Here is a 10,813-nt window from a genome sequence, read left to right on the forward strand (position 1 = left end):
AGTCATGCTGATGACATAGAGGTAACCATTCTTTCCTCCGATTCAGATCCTCTGCCAACATCAAAAATCCGTCAAGCAAACCGGAAAGTAAAATTTTCTCACCCCCTTGCTTACTTGGACCCAAACTTTCTTTTGAAGACGCAGCAGCACGAGGCTCGCTGCACAACCCGGCACAGCGGCCAGGTAGTTACCTCCGCCGGTTTACCGAACAGTCCGGTTCGGAAACACCGATCAGAGGTCTCTTATCCCATTGATACTTCATGCCCCAAAGCAGGTTGTTTCCGCCAGCCTCTTAACCCGTCTGATTCAAATTATCAGGGTACTTCTCACTCATCTTCTGGCGAGTCGTCGGCCACAAAACTTCCACCCCTCAAAACGGTTCTTGGGTGAGCCATACACTTGTTGTTATCCTTGATGTTGCTATTTTGATATACTGTACTGATCCTCATGTTTATTTTTCTCAGCGCCAAGCCCAGACCTAGCAAGAAAGCTCGGTTGAATAAACTGGCTGATGAAGACGTGGCTATTGAACCGGAGAAAACTCCAGATCCTGAAGAGACCAACATTGATGCCATACTGAATGACCCACCGCCTCAAGATCATGACTTCGTTGCTGAGCAGGCAGAAGTTGACACCACAAGCCATGCTAACCAGCCAACCAGCCCTGTCCGAACTGACAATAGACCAGCAAGTCCAGTTAAAAATACTGACAAACCGCCAACCCCGGTAACGGCTGCTGATGACAAAGATGATGACATTATGATTACTGGCACTAGCCATACCGCTCCGGGCAATCCTGTCGCTTTGTCAAAGCATACTGCCAAAGATGAGCTCTCTGCAATTGGCAAAGGCAAATGGAACGCCGATTTGTCAAATTATGCCCATCTGAATGCTCAAGACCTTCACTCTGGCTTCCTGAACCGTCTGTACACCAGCCGTGACTATGAAGCCGGTTTGGTAAATATGATGAAGGAGCGATATGAGGTAACTTCATAAGTGTTTCTCTCTTATATTTAATTGTAGTTTATCAACTCCAGTAGCCCCCGAGTGACGGTTTAAGATACCAATTTAAACCGGGACTTAGTAACAATTTCATGTTTGCAACAATGCATCTTAGCTTCACTGATGTAGCCCCCAAGGGCCGGTTTAACTTTATAAAGATGAACCGGGACTTTGTACAAGAATCCCCATATCAGCATTTTATGAGCAAATACACATTAGCCCCCAAGTGCCAAGCTTAATACTTGTATTGTGCTTGGGACTTGTAAAAATTTCTGATTAAGAGCAAATATGCATTAGCCCCCAAGTACTAAGGGCATAACTTGTTATGTGCTTGGTACTTAAAATATGTACTGTCAACTCATTATATATCTGTCTCTTTATAGGCTGAACTGAGCAAGAAGGAAAGCCAAACCGCTGATCTGCAAGAGAACCTCAAGTCCCAACAAGCTGAAACTTCCAAAGCGAAGGAAGAATTGACCAGCGCTCTAGGCACTATGGAGAAACTGAAAGAGGGCTTCAACAAAGAGCGGGCGGTTTGGGAGACTGAAAAATCCGCTTTGATAAAATGGGCTGAAAAAGCAGAAGCCTCTCTTAAACCGGTGGTTGATGAACTGACCGGCGTAAAGCGGCAGATTCATGCCATGACTGCTGCTGTGTTCGGTAAAACATCTTTTCCTTAATACTTTCAACATATCTCTCCCATGTGTTGTCGGTTTACTGATGTGTACAATGGTGCAGGAACTCGCATTAGCCATCTGGGCCCTGATGTACAGAAGAAGTGGAAAGCCGCCTACATGCTGATAGAGCAGTTATATACCGGTGCACAACGGATCATCTGTGCCGCTTCACACAACAAGCCTCCCCCACTTTAATTAAGGAAACCTCATCAAGGTTGTTGATGCTGCCTGCCCGAGTAGAAGAGCTAAAGAGATCTGCTGCAAGGGCGGGTGCTTTGACCGCACTAACCCGGGCAAAAGCATGGGTACCTGACCTTGATCCGGTGGAAGTGGCTAAAGGCTATCCCAGCTTAAAAGAAGACGGATCAGAATTTGATCAGGAGGATCTCCGCGCCATAAACCGGGAAGTACGTCCACTGGCTTGTCAATTGGCTGAAGAAGCTGATCTTCTTTTTACCAGGCGAGCTATGACACCAATAACAAACGGGTTGCTGCACCAACTCCTGAAGCGCAAAATCTGATCCCTCCAATCCGTAAGCACACTTATGCCCCTGATATTGAACCGTCAACCCTTATAAGCGACGAAGCTGTGTTCCAAGCTTTAACTGGGATCGACTGGACAACTGTTGACTTCCAGCCGCTGGGTAGAGACGAAGAAGATGAACCGGTGGAAGATGATCCACAGCCGTCAGGTCAAGCTGATAAGCAATCATAATCCGGGGGCCGGTTTAGTCTTCCACGTGCTGCAATGCTTATTGAGAAACAATTATCCCTTTGGGCACTGAAACGCCTTGTAATAGGCTAGTTAAAACACTTGGTCTGTTATGCCTTCGTGCATATTTATCTGCAACTGATGCGTGTTAATCCGCCATGCTTAAGATATAATGTTCATAATCCATAGCTATTTATTCAAGTTGTTCCTGCAGATAAGAAGCTTAAAGCGCCCTGGCGGTTTACCACCGGGCGGGTCATGATACCCAAATATATATATGACCAAGGTTTATAACCAAGGTTGTAAAAGATAACCAAATATGGAAATATATGATACCTGTGACCTTTAGGCATAGTGTTGGCTGACCAACTTTGTAATGAGGGTAATAACCCTAATCCAGAGTAGAAGTAATTCCTGTTATATGATGCTGGTTTATCAGAAAACCATTCCGGGCTGTGATAAACACCGGTTTATTCCATACTGGTGACTTTGAGTCAAAACCAGACCGGGCTGATAGTCTCCGGATTATAATTTGATCGTGTACTGACAACTTGTAGTTGACAGCCTAACCGGGTTGATAAACACCGGTTTTAAAAACATCACAAATCTTATGAAACAAAGAAAACTTAGCAAAAGGCAAATAAAAACCGTTGTAGTCGAGGATTTTCACGGGCTGCCAGGCCCCAAATTCGAGGCTTTTCATGGGCTGCCAGGCCACTGAGTTAAACCATTTTTGCAAAGCCTTTTAAGATGGCCCTCAATCCTTAACCAATCATCGTTTTAACTTGACAAGTTCAGGGTCTTCATTTTAGAGTAACTTGTCAAAGTTCGAAGGGTCATACCAGGTTTACCTGGGCGGAGTGACTTACTTAAATAGGCAGGTTAACCCGGGGTTTTAGGTGTATACACCAGGCTTCCAAGCCATGGCTTGATAGCCTGTTACAAGTGTAGATTCTTAGTTCATTTCGACAGTAAAGAATCCCCAAGCAACATTGTGAGCTGTGCTTAGTGGGTGCCTATGTTTGAGCTGTTGTTTTACAACACTCTCTTTGGCCCCGGATTGATGTGGCTTTGAGCCGATCAAGAGGTGTGACCGTGGTTCAGATACGACCAAGCCCCCAAGTGATGTTGTGGCATTGCGCCGATCAAGAGGTGTAGCTATGGTTCGGATACGACCAAGCCCCCAAGTGATGTAATATAAAGCTTTGAGAAGCTAAATCAAGGGGTAAACCGGACGCCGCTTTCTAAGCTCCATGTAACCACACATGATGTAAGAAAAACAACAGATATCCCGCTTTAGCTGAGGTTCCAGTTTATTATAATATATACCATGTCATAATATGTACATAAGCAGAGCCTATAGCTCAAGTATAGTAGGGCCGAAGTGAGCAATATTCCATGGCCGGTTGGCCTCCTCCTCTGATTTACGTGAGTCTTTGCGCTCTCGAACATCGATTAGGTAGTATGACCCGTTGTGCAGATTCTTGCTGACCACAAAGGGTCCTTCCCAAGGGGGGATAGCTTATGCATATCCGTCTGATCCTGGATGAGCCGAAGCACCACATCGCCTTCTTGAAAGGTTCTGGTTCTAACCCGGCGGCTATGATAACGACGCAGATCTTGCTGATAAATCACCGAACGGGCTGCCACCATGTCACGTTCCTCATCTAACAGGTCAAGAGCTTCCTGCCGTGCCTTCTCGTTGTCAGCTTCAACATATGCCGCTACATGAGGCGAGTCATGACGGATGTCACTAGGAAGAACTGCTTCCGCTCCATAAACCATAAAGAATGGTGTGTATCCTGTCGATCTGTTGGGTGTGGTATTGATGCTCCACAACACAGAAGGTAACTCCTCAACCCAACAACCCGACATCCGTTGCAAAGGAACCATAAGCCGGGGTTTGATGCCTCTCAAGATCTCTTGATTGGCCCTCTCCGCTTGACCATTAGACTGTGGGTGAGCCACTGATGACACGTCAAGCCGGATGTGCTCACGTTGACAGAACTCCTTCATGGCACCTTTTGACAGATTGGTACCATTGTCTAATGCTGTGTGGAAAGCCGAACCGGAAGATCACCTTTTTGATGAATTGAACCATCGTGGCTGCGTCACACTTACTAACTGGCTCTGCCTCCACCCACTTCGTGAACTTATCAACCGCCACCAAAAGGTGGGTCTTCTTGTCCTTGGACCTCTTCAAAGGCCCAACCATATCCAGCCCCCAAGTTGCAAACGGCCAGGTGATTGGAATCATCCTCAATTCTTGAGCCGGTACATGAGCGCGCCTTGAGAATTTCTGACAGCCATCACATCTTTTGACCAAGTCCTCGGCATCAGCATGAGCTGTCAACCAATAGAAACCGTGACGAAACGCCTTGGCCACTAAAGATTTTGAACCGGCGTGGTGACCACAATCTCCTTCGTGGATCTCACGCAAAATTTCACGGCCTTCCTCAGGAGACACATAGCGTTGAAACGCCCCTGTCACACTGCAATGATGTAACTCTCCATTGATAATAGTCATGGACTTGGACCGCCAGATTATCTGCCTGGCCAAAGTTTCATCCTCTGGTAACTCGCCCCGGTTCATATACGCCAGATATGGAACCGTCCAATCCAGGATAACATGAAGAGCCGCCACCAACTGAGCCTCCGGATCAGGAACAACCAAATCCTCTTCACCAGGGAGCTTGACGGACGGATTATGCAAAACATCCAGGAAGACGTTAGGTGGAACCGGTTTACGTTGGGAACCCAGGCGGCTTAAAGCGTCCGCTGCTTCATTCTTCCGCCGGTCCACATGATCCACCTGATAACCTTTAAAGTGACCTGCAACAATATCCACCTCACGACGATATGCTGCCATTAGTGGGTCCTTGGAATCCCAAGTGCCGGACACTTGTTGAGCCACCAGATCCGAGTCACCGAAGCACTTAACTCGGCTTAGGTTCATCTCCTTAGCCATCCGAAGACCATGGAGTAAAGCCTCATATTCAGCTGCATTGTTAGTGCAAGGGAACATTAAACGGAGAACATAACAAAACTTATCACCTCATGGGGAAGTTAATACGACTCCAGCCCCCGAGCCCTCCAATTGCCTGGACCCATCAAAATGAATAGTCCAATAAGTATGATCCGGCTTCTCCTCTGGCGCTTGTAATTCTGTCCAATCATTGATGAAATCCACAAGTGCCTGAGATTTGATTGCCGTTCGGGGTATGTATTTCAACCCGTGAGGCCCGAGCTCTATAGCCCACTTAGCAATTCGGCCAGTTGCTTCCCTGTTCTGGATTATATCTCCCAACGGAGCAGAGCTGACCACCGTGATGGGATGACCTTGGAAATACTGCTTAAGCTTCCGGCTTGCCATAAAAACCCCACACACCAATTTTTGCCAATGCAGGTACCTCTGCTTGGACTCAATAAGTACCTCACTGATATAGTAGACCGGCCGTTGAACCGGATATTCCTTTCTGGCCTCCTTGCGCTCCACCACGATAGCCACACTAACAACCCGAGCGTTAGCTGCCACATATAGCAACAATGGTTCTTTGTCAACCGGAGCAGCTAGAATCGGCAAATTAGCTAGCTGCCACTTTAAGTCCTCAAATGCTTCATTAGCGGCGTCACTCCAAACGAAGTTATCCGTTTTCTTCAGCATTTGATATAAAGGGATGGCCTTCTCACCAAGGAGACTGATAAACCGGCTCAACGCGGCAATCCGGCTTGCCAGGCGTTGAACATCATTGATACACTTCGGTTTTGCCAAGGAGGTGATGGCTTTGATCTTTTCTGGATTAGCTTCAATGCCCCTGTTAGACACCAAAAAGCCCAAGAGCTTGCCTGCAGGTACACCAAAGATGCACTTGGCCGGATTAAGCATCATTTTATAAACCCGCAGGTTATCAAAGGTTTCCTTCAAGTCATCAATCAATGTCTCCTTCTTCCTTGATTTCACCACAATATCATCCACATAGGCGTGAACATTGCGGCCGATCTGTTTATGAAGACAATTCTGCACACACTGTTGATAAGTCGCCTGGGCACTCTTGAGCCCAAAGGGCATGGACACATAGCAGAAGGCTCCAAAGGGAGTTATGAAGGTTGTCTTCTCCTGATCCTTAACTGCCATTTTGATCTGATGATAACCAAAATATGCATCCAAAAAGCTCAAACGCTCGCAACCCGCCGTAGCATCAATAATTTGATCAATACGAGGGAGGGCAAAGGGATCTGCCAGACAAGCTTTGTTAAGGTCTGTGTAGTCCACACACATACGCCAAGTGCCGTTCTTTTTAAGGACCAGCACCGGATTAGCCAACCACTCAGGATGGAATACTTTAATGATAAATCCAGCCGCCAAGAGCCTGGCTACTTCTTCTCCAATAGCTTTGCGTCTTTCTTCATTGAACCGGCGTAGAAACTGCTTGACCGGTTTATACTTGGGATCAACATTGAGAGTGTGTTCAGCGAGTTCTCTCGGTACACCTGGCATGTCAGAAGGCTTCCATGCAAAGATGTCCCGATTCTCACGTATGAACTCGATGAGCGCGCTTTCCTATTTCGGATCCAAGTTAGCGCTGATGCTAAACTGCTTGGACGAATCGCCAGGCACGAAGTCAACAAGCTTAGTCTCATCAGTCGATTTAAACTTCAGGGCCGGATCATGCTCTGTAGTTGGTTTCTTCAACGAAGTCATATCTGCCGGATCAACATTGTCCTTGTAAAACTTCAACTCTTCTGTTGCACAAACCAACTCAGCATAAGCCGCATCACCTTCTTCACACTCCAGAGCAATCTTGCGGCTCCCATGCATGGTTATAGTTCCCTTGTGACCCGGCATCTTGAGCTGCAGATAGACATAACAAGGCCGTGCCATAAACTTAGCATAAGCTGGCCGTCCAAATAGGGCATGATACGGGCTTCTGATTTTCACCACTTCAAAGGTCAAGGTTTCTGATCTCGAGTCATGCTCATCTCCAAAAGCCACCTCCAGAGCTATCTTACCAACAGGATACGCCGACTTACCAGGCACCACACCATGGAACATCGTATTGGACGGTTTAAGATTTTTATCTGTTAACCCCATACGACAAAAAGTTTCATAATAAAGGATATTGATACTACTCCCTCCATCCATGAGTACCTTAGTGAACTTATAACCTCCCACCTGAGGTGCCACCACCAGAACCAGATGACGCGGATTGTCAACCCGGGGTGGATGATCTTCTCTACTCCACACAATCGGCTGCTCGGACTAGCGCAAATAACGGGGCACCGCCCGTTCAACGGCATTCACCGCCCTTTTATGAAGCTTCTGATCGCGCTTGTCCAAGCTAGTGGTGAAGACATGATACTGTCCGCTATTCAACTGCTTTGGGTTGCTCTGGTAACCCGACTGCTGCTGCTGCTGATTGCCCTGATGATTATAGCCACCTTGGTTACCCTGATTACTTTGATTGTTATGTCCACCCTGATTACCGTAGAAGCCTGAACCGAAATTTGCTCCACTATAACCCAGCCCATGAGACCCAGGGCCCGAACCGCCTCCTGGTCCATGATCATACCGGAAAGAATCAGAATTTTTGAACTCTTGCATAATGTAACAATCTTTCCAGAGGTGCGTGGACGGGAGCTCCTTCGTCCCATGCTTTGGACAGGGCTGGTTCAACAGATAAGACAAACGGTCCGGATTAGGACTTGGCCCTCCACCGCGCTGGGGCGGTTTACCCTTACGCCGCTGGCCCTTGTCATGTGTATTAGTATTAGCCACAAAGTCTAAACCGTGGTCCGCCTTACGCTTGCCGCCGTTTCCATGACCCGCCGGGTTGTGGTGCTGCCCCTTGGCGTTGCCGCTCTTTTTTCCCTTCCCTGTCTTATCATCGTCAGACTCGGGATCCTTGGTACTATCAGAGTCGGCATACTTCACCAGTGCAGCCATGAGGGTTCCCATGTCATTACAATGACGTTTGAGCCGTCCCAACTTCAACTTCAGGGGTTCAAACCAGCAATTGCCTTCCAATGTTAAAACTGCGGTGTCAGCGTTGATGCGGTCCGATGAATGCAAAATCTCCGAAACCCGGCGCACCCAATGGGTTGTTGACTCTCCTTCCTCCTGGACACAGGCAGCTAAGTCCACAATTGACATGGGCTGCTTGCATGTATCCTTGAAATTCTGAATAACCTGATAGAATTAGCCGGTAAGCTCTTTAGCCAAGTGCAGGCCGTCCCTTCTAGCATCATGGTGAAGTATTTTGCACATGCCGCATCATCTACGTCCAGCATCTCCATGGCCATCTCATAGCTTTCGACCCATGTTTCAGGGGATAAATCGGCGGTGTAATTCGACACCTTGCGCGGGCCCTTGAAATCCTTGGGCAGGCGCACATTGCGCAACGCCGGGATGAGACACGTCACTCCCAAAGAACTAGAGGTAACTTCTGGTTCCACCGATGTGGTTGGACGAACCGGAGTAAGCTGACGGGCTTCATGCTGCGCCGCTAACTCAGCCTCTCTGCGTGCCCGAGCCCGGTCCACCACCTCCTGAGCATCACCAGCACCACCCACCGGGTTATTGCCACGGGGCGGATCACGGTTCCGCGCATTGCTTGATACTGCCAGTTCATCCATACGCCTGCTGTAACTCCGGCTTGGACGGGGAGTGGAATGAATCCGATCGCGACTATATGAATAAGCCTCCTGTTGAACCAAGGCTGTCTGAAGAAGCTCCTTAACCCGACGCGTCTCGACCGCCGCCGGAGAATCGCCTTCGATCGGGATGGCCGCCAGCCGTGAAGCGGCAGCGACAATGTTGTCCATCGGGTTAGAGTAATGACCCGGTGGCGTGGGGACATGCAGTCTTAAAATGTTGTTCTGACGAGGCGGATCCACCAAACGCGGCTGAACCGACGCCCCTGCTCTAGGTGCCTCCGCCCGGTTTACCACCGGCGGATTACTGGTCCCTGCTCCTGGGGTGTTAAAGAGATTTCTAGCGTCATAAACCGGCGGCAGGCGAGATCGGTACCTCCTCTTCAGGACTTCGTTCGACGCACTCTGATCCAGCATAATCCAGTAAGCTTGTGCATCCAAAGCGGCCCGCTCCGCGGCCATCCTGGTATCCTCAGCTGCTAAGTCGGCTTTGGCTTGGGTGATCTGATCTTTCACTTTCACGATTTCCGCATTGTGTGCATCCTGATCCGTCGGGTTAACCTCCGCCATCAGCGTTGCCAACGCGTCAAACAAATCAGATAGAACCTGAGCTGGCGGTCGCACAGGGCCTCCTGCCCCGGCCGCTGTTGCCGCTGTCAATCAGGAAATCATCGCCGCTGCGGTCGAAGAGTGGAGCGTCGGTTGCGTACCGGCCATGAAGATCGCAACCCGGTTTGGCAGATCGAAGGGGTCCGGAATACTGTCGCTATCAGAACAGCCCCCAATCCGGCCATCTTGTAACTGATATAACGACTCGGTCTCTCCGGTCGATGACTCGTCGCCGGAATAAACGATGGTCTCACCACTAGATTTCGATCTATCCTTAGATTCCCCTCCATGGATAACTCCCACGAAGGCACGCTTCATGACAGGCTTGACCCGGGCAGATCTCGCATGCTGAGCCGTTTCGATGAGGTCGGTGCAGATGTCTGGCTCAGGGCCCGGTTCACCGATCTTGCCAATGAAAACGTGTATGCCACCAAAGGGGACCCGATACTCGTACTCGATTGAGTCGGCCTCGGGGCCCCAGCCTGCATCGTCGATGTAGAGCTTGCCGCGATGACTCTTGGTCATCCGGCCCACAGCATAACCCTTGAGTCCTTCGAAGTTGCCCTCCAAGAACTTGAAACCATCGTGCAATAGCCCCACGGTGGGCGCCAACTGTCGTGGTTTTGTCACGATAGTTGTCCTAGAGAAAGGACTTAGTCGTGGAGCCATCGCTACGGGTTAACTTAAAGGGGTTAAAGCGGACAAGGGACGCAAGAGAGTTTTATACTAGTTCGGCCCCTTATGATGAAGGTAAAAGCCTACGTCTAGTTGTGATGGAATTGCTGGGGTTTCGATGACCAGGGAGCGAATACGCTTTGCCTGAGTCTCGAGTTGTTGTCTGTTGTTCCTGAACCGCCGCCGGGTCGTCCCCTTATATACATGGGTTGACGCCCGTCGGTTTACAGAATCCCGAGGCCGGCTCATAATCGTGTCCGGCTCGGTCTTTGCTACTTCTATCTTACAATACAAGTTTACATATCAATGCCGGTTTATGTCTATAGGCCTTAAACTGGCTTTGGGCCCTGGGCCTCCATAAAGCGTCACCGTCTGTCTTCATGGACTTCAGATACAGATGAACTACTTATGGGGTTAACCCGGCCTCTCCTGGCCGGTTTACGCCCAGTGGTAATATCCCCAACATATACGGTCCGATGAGTGTTGA

Source organism: Triticum aestivum, chromosome 2D, assembly GCF_018294505.1.
Source record: "Triticum aestivum cultivar Chinese Spring chromosome 2D, IWGSC CS RefSeq v2.1, whole genome shotgun sequence".
NCBI classification, from domain to species: domain Eukaryota; kingdom Viridiplantae; phylum Streptophyta; class Magnoliopsida; order Poales; family Poaceae; genus Triticum; species Triticum aestivum.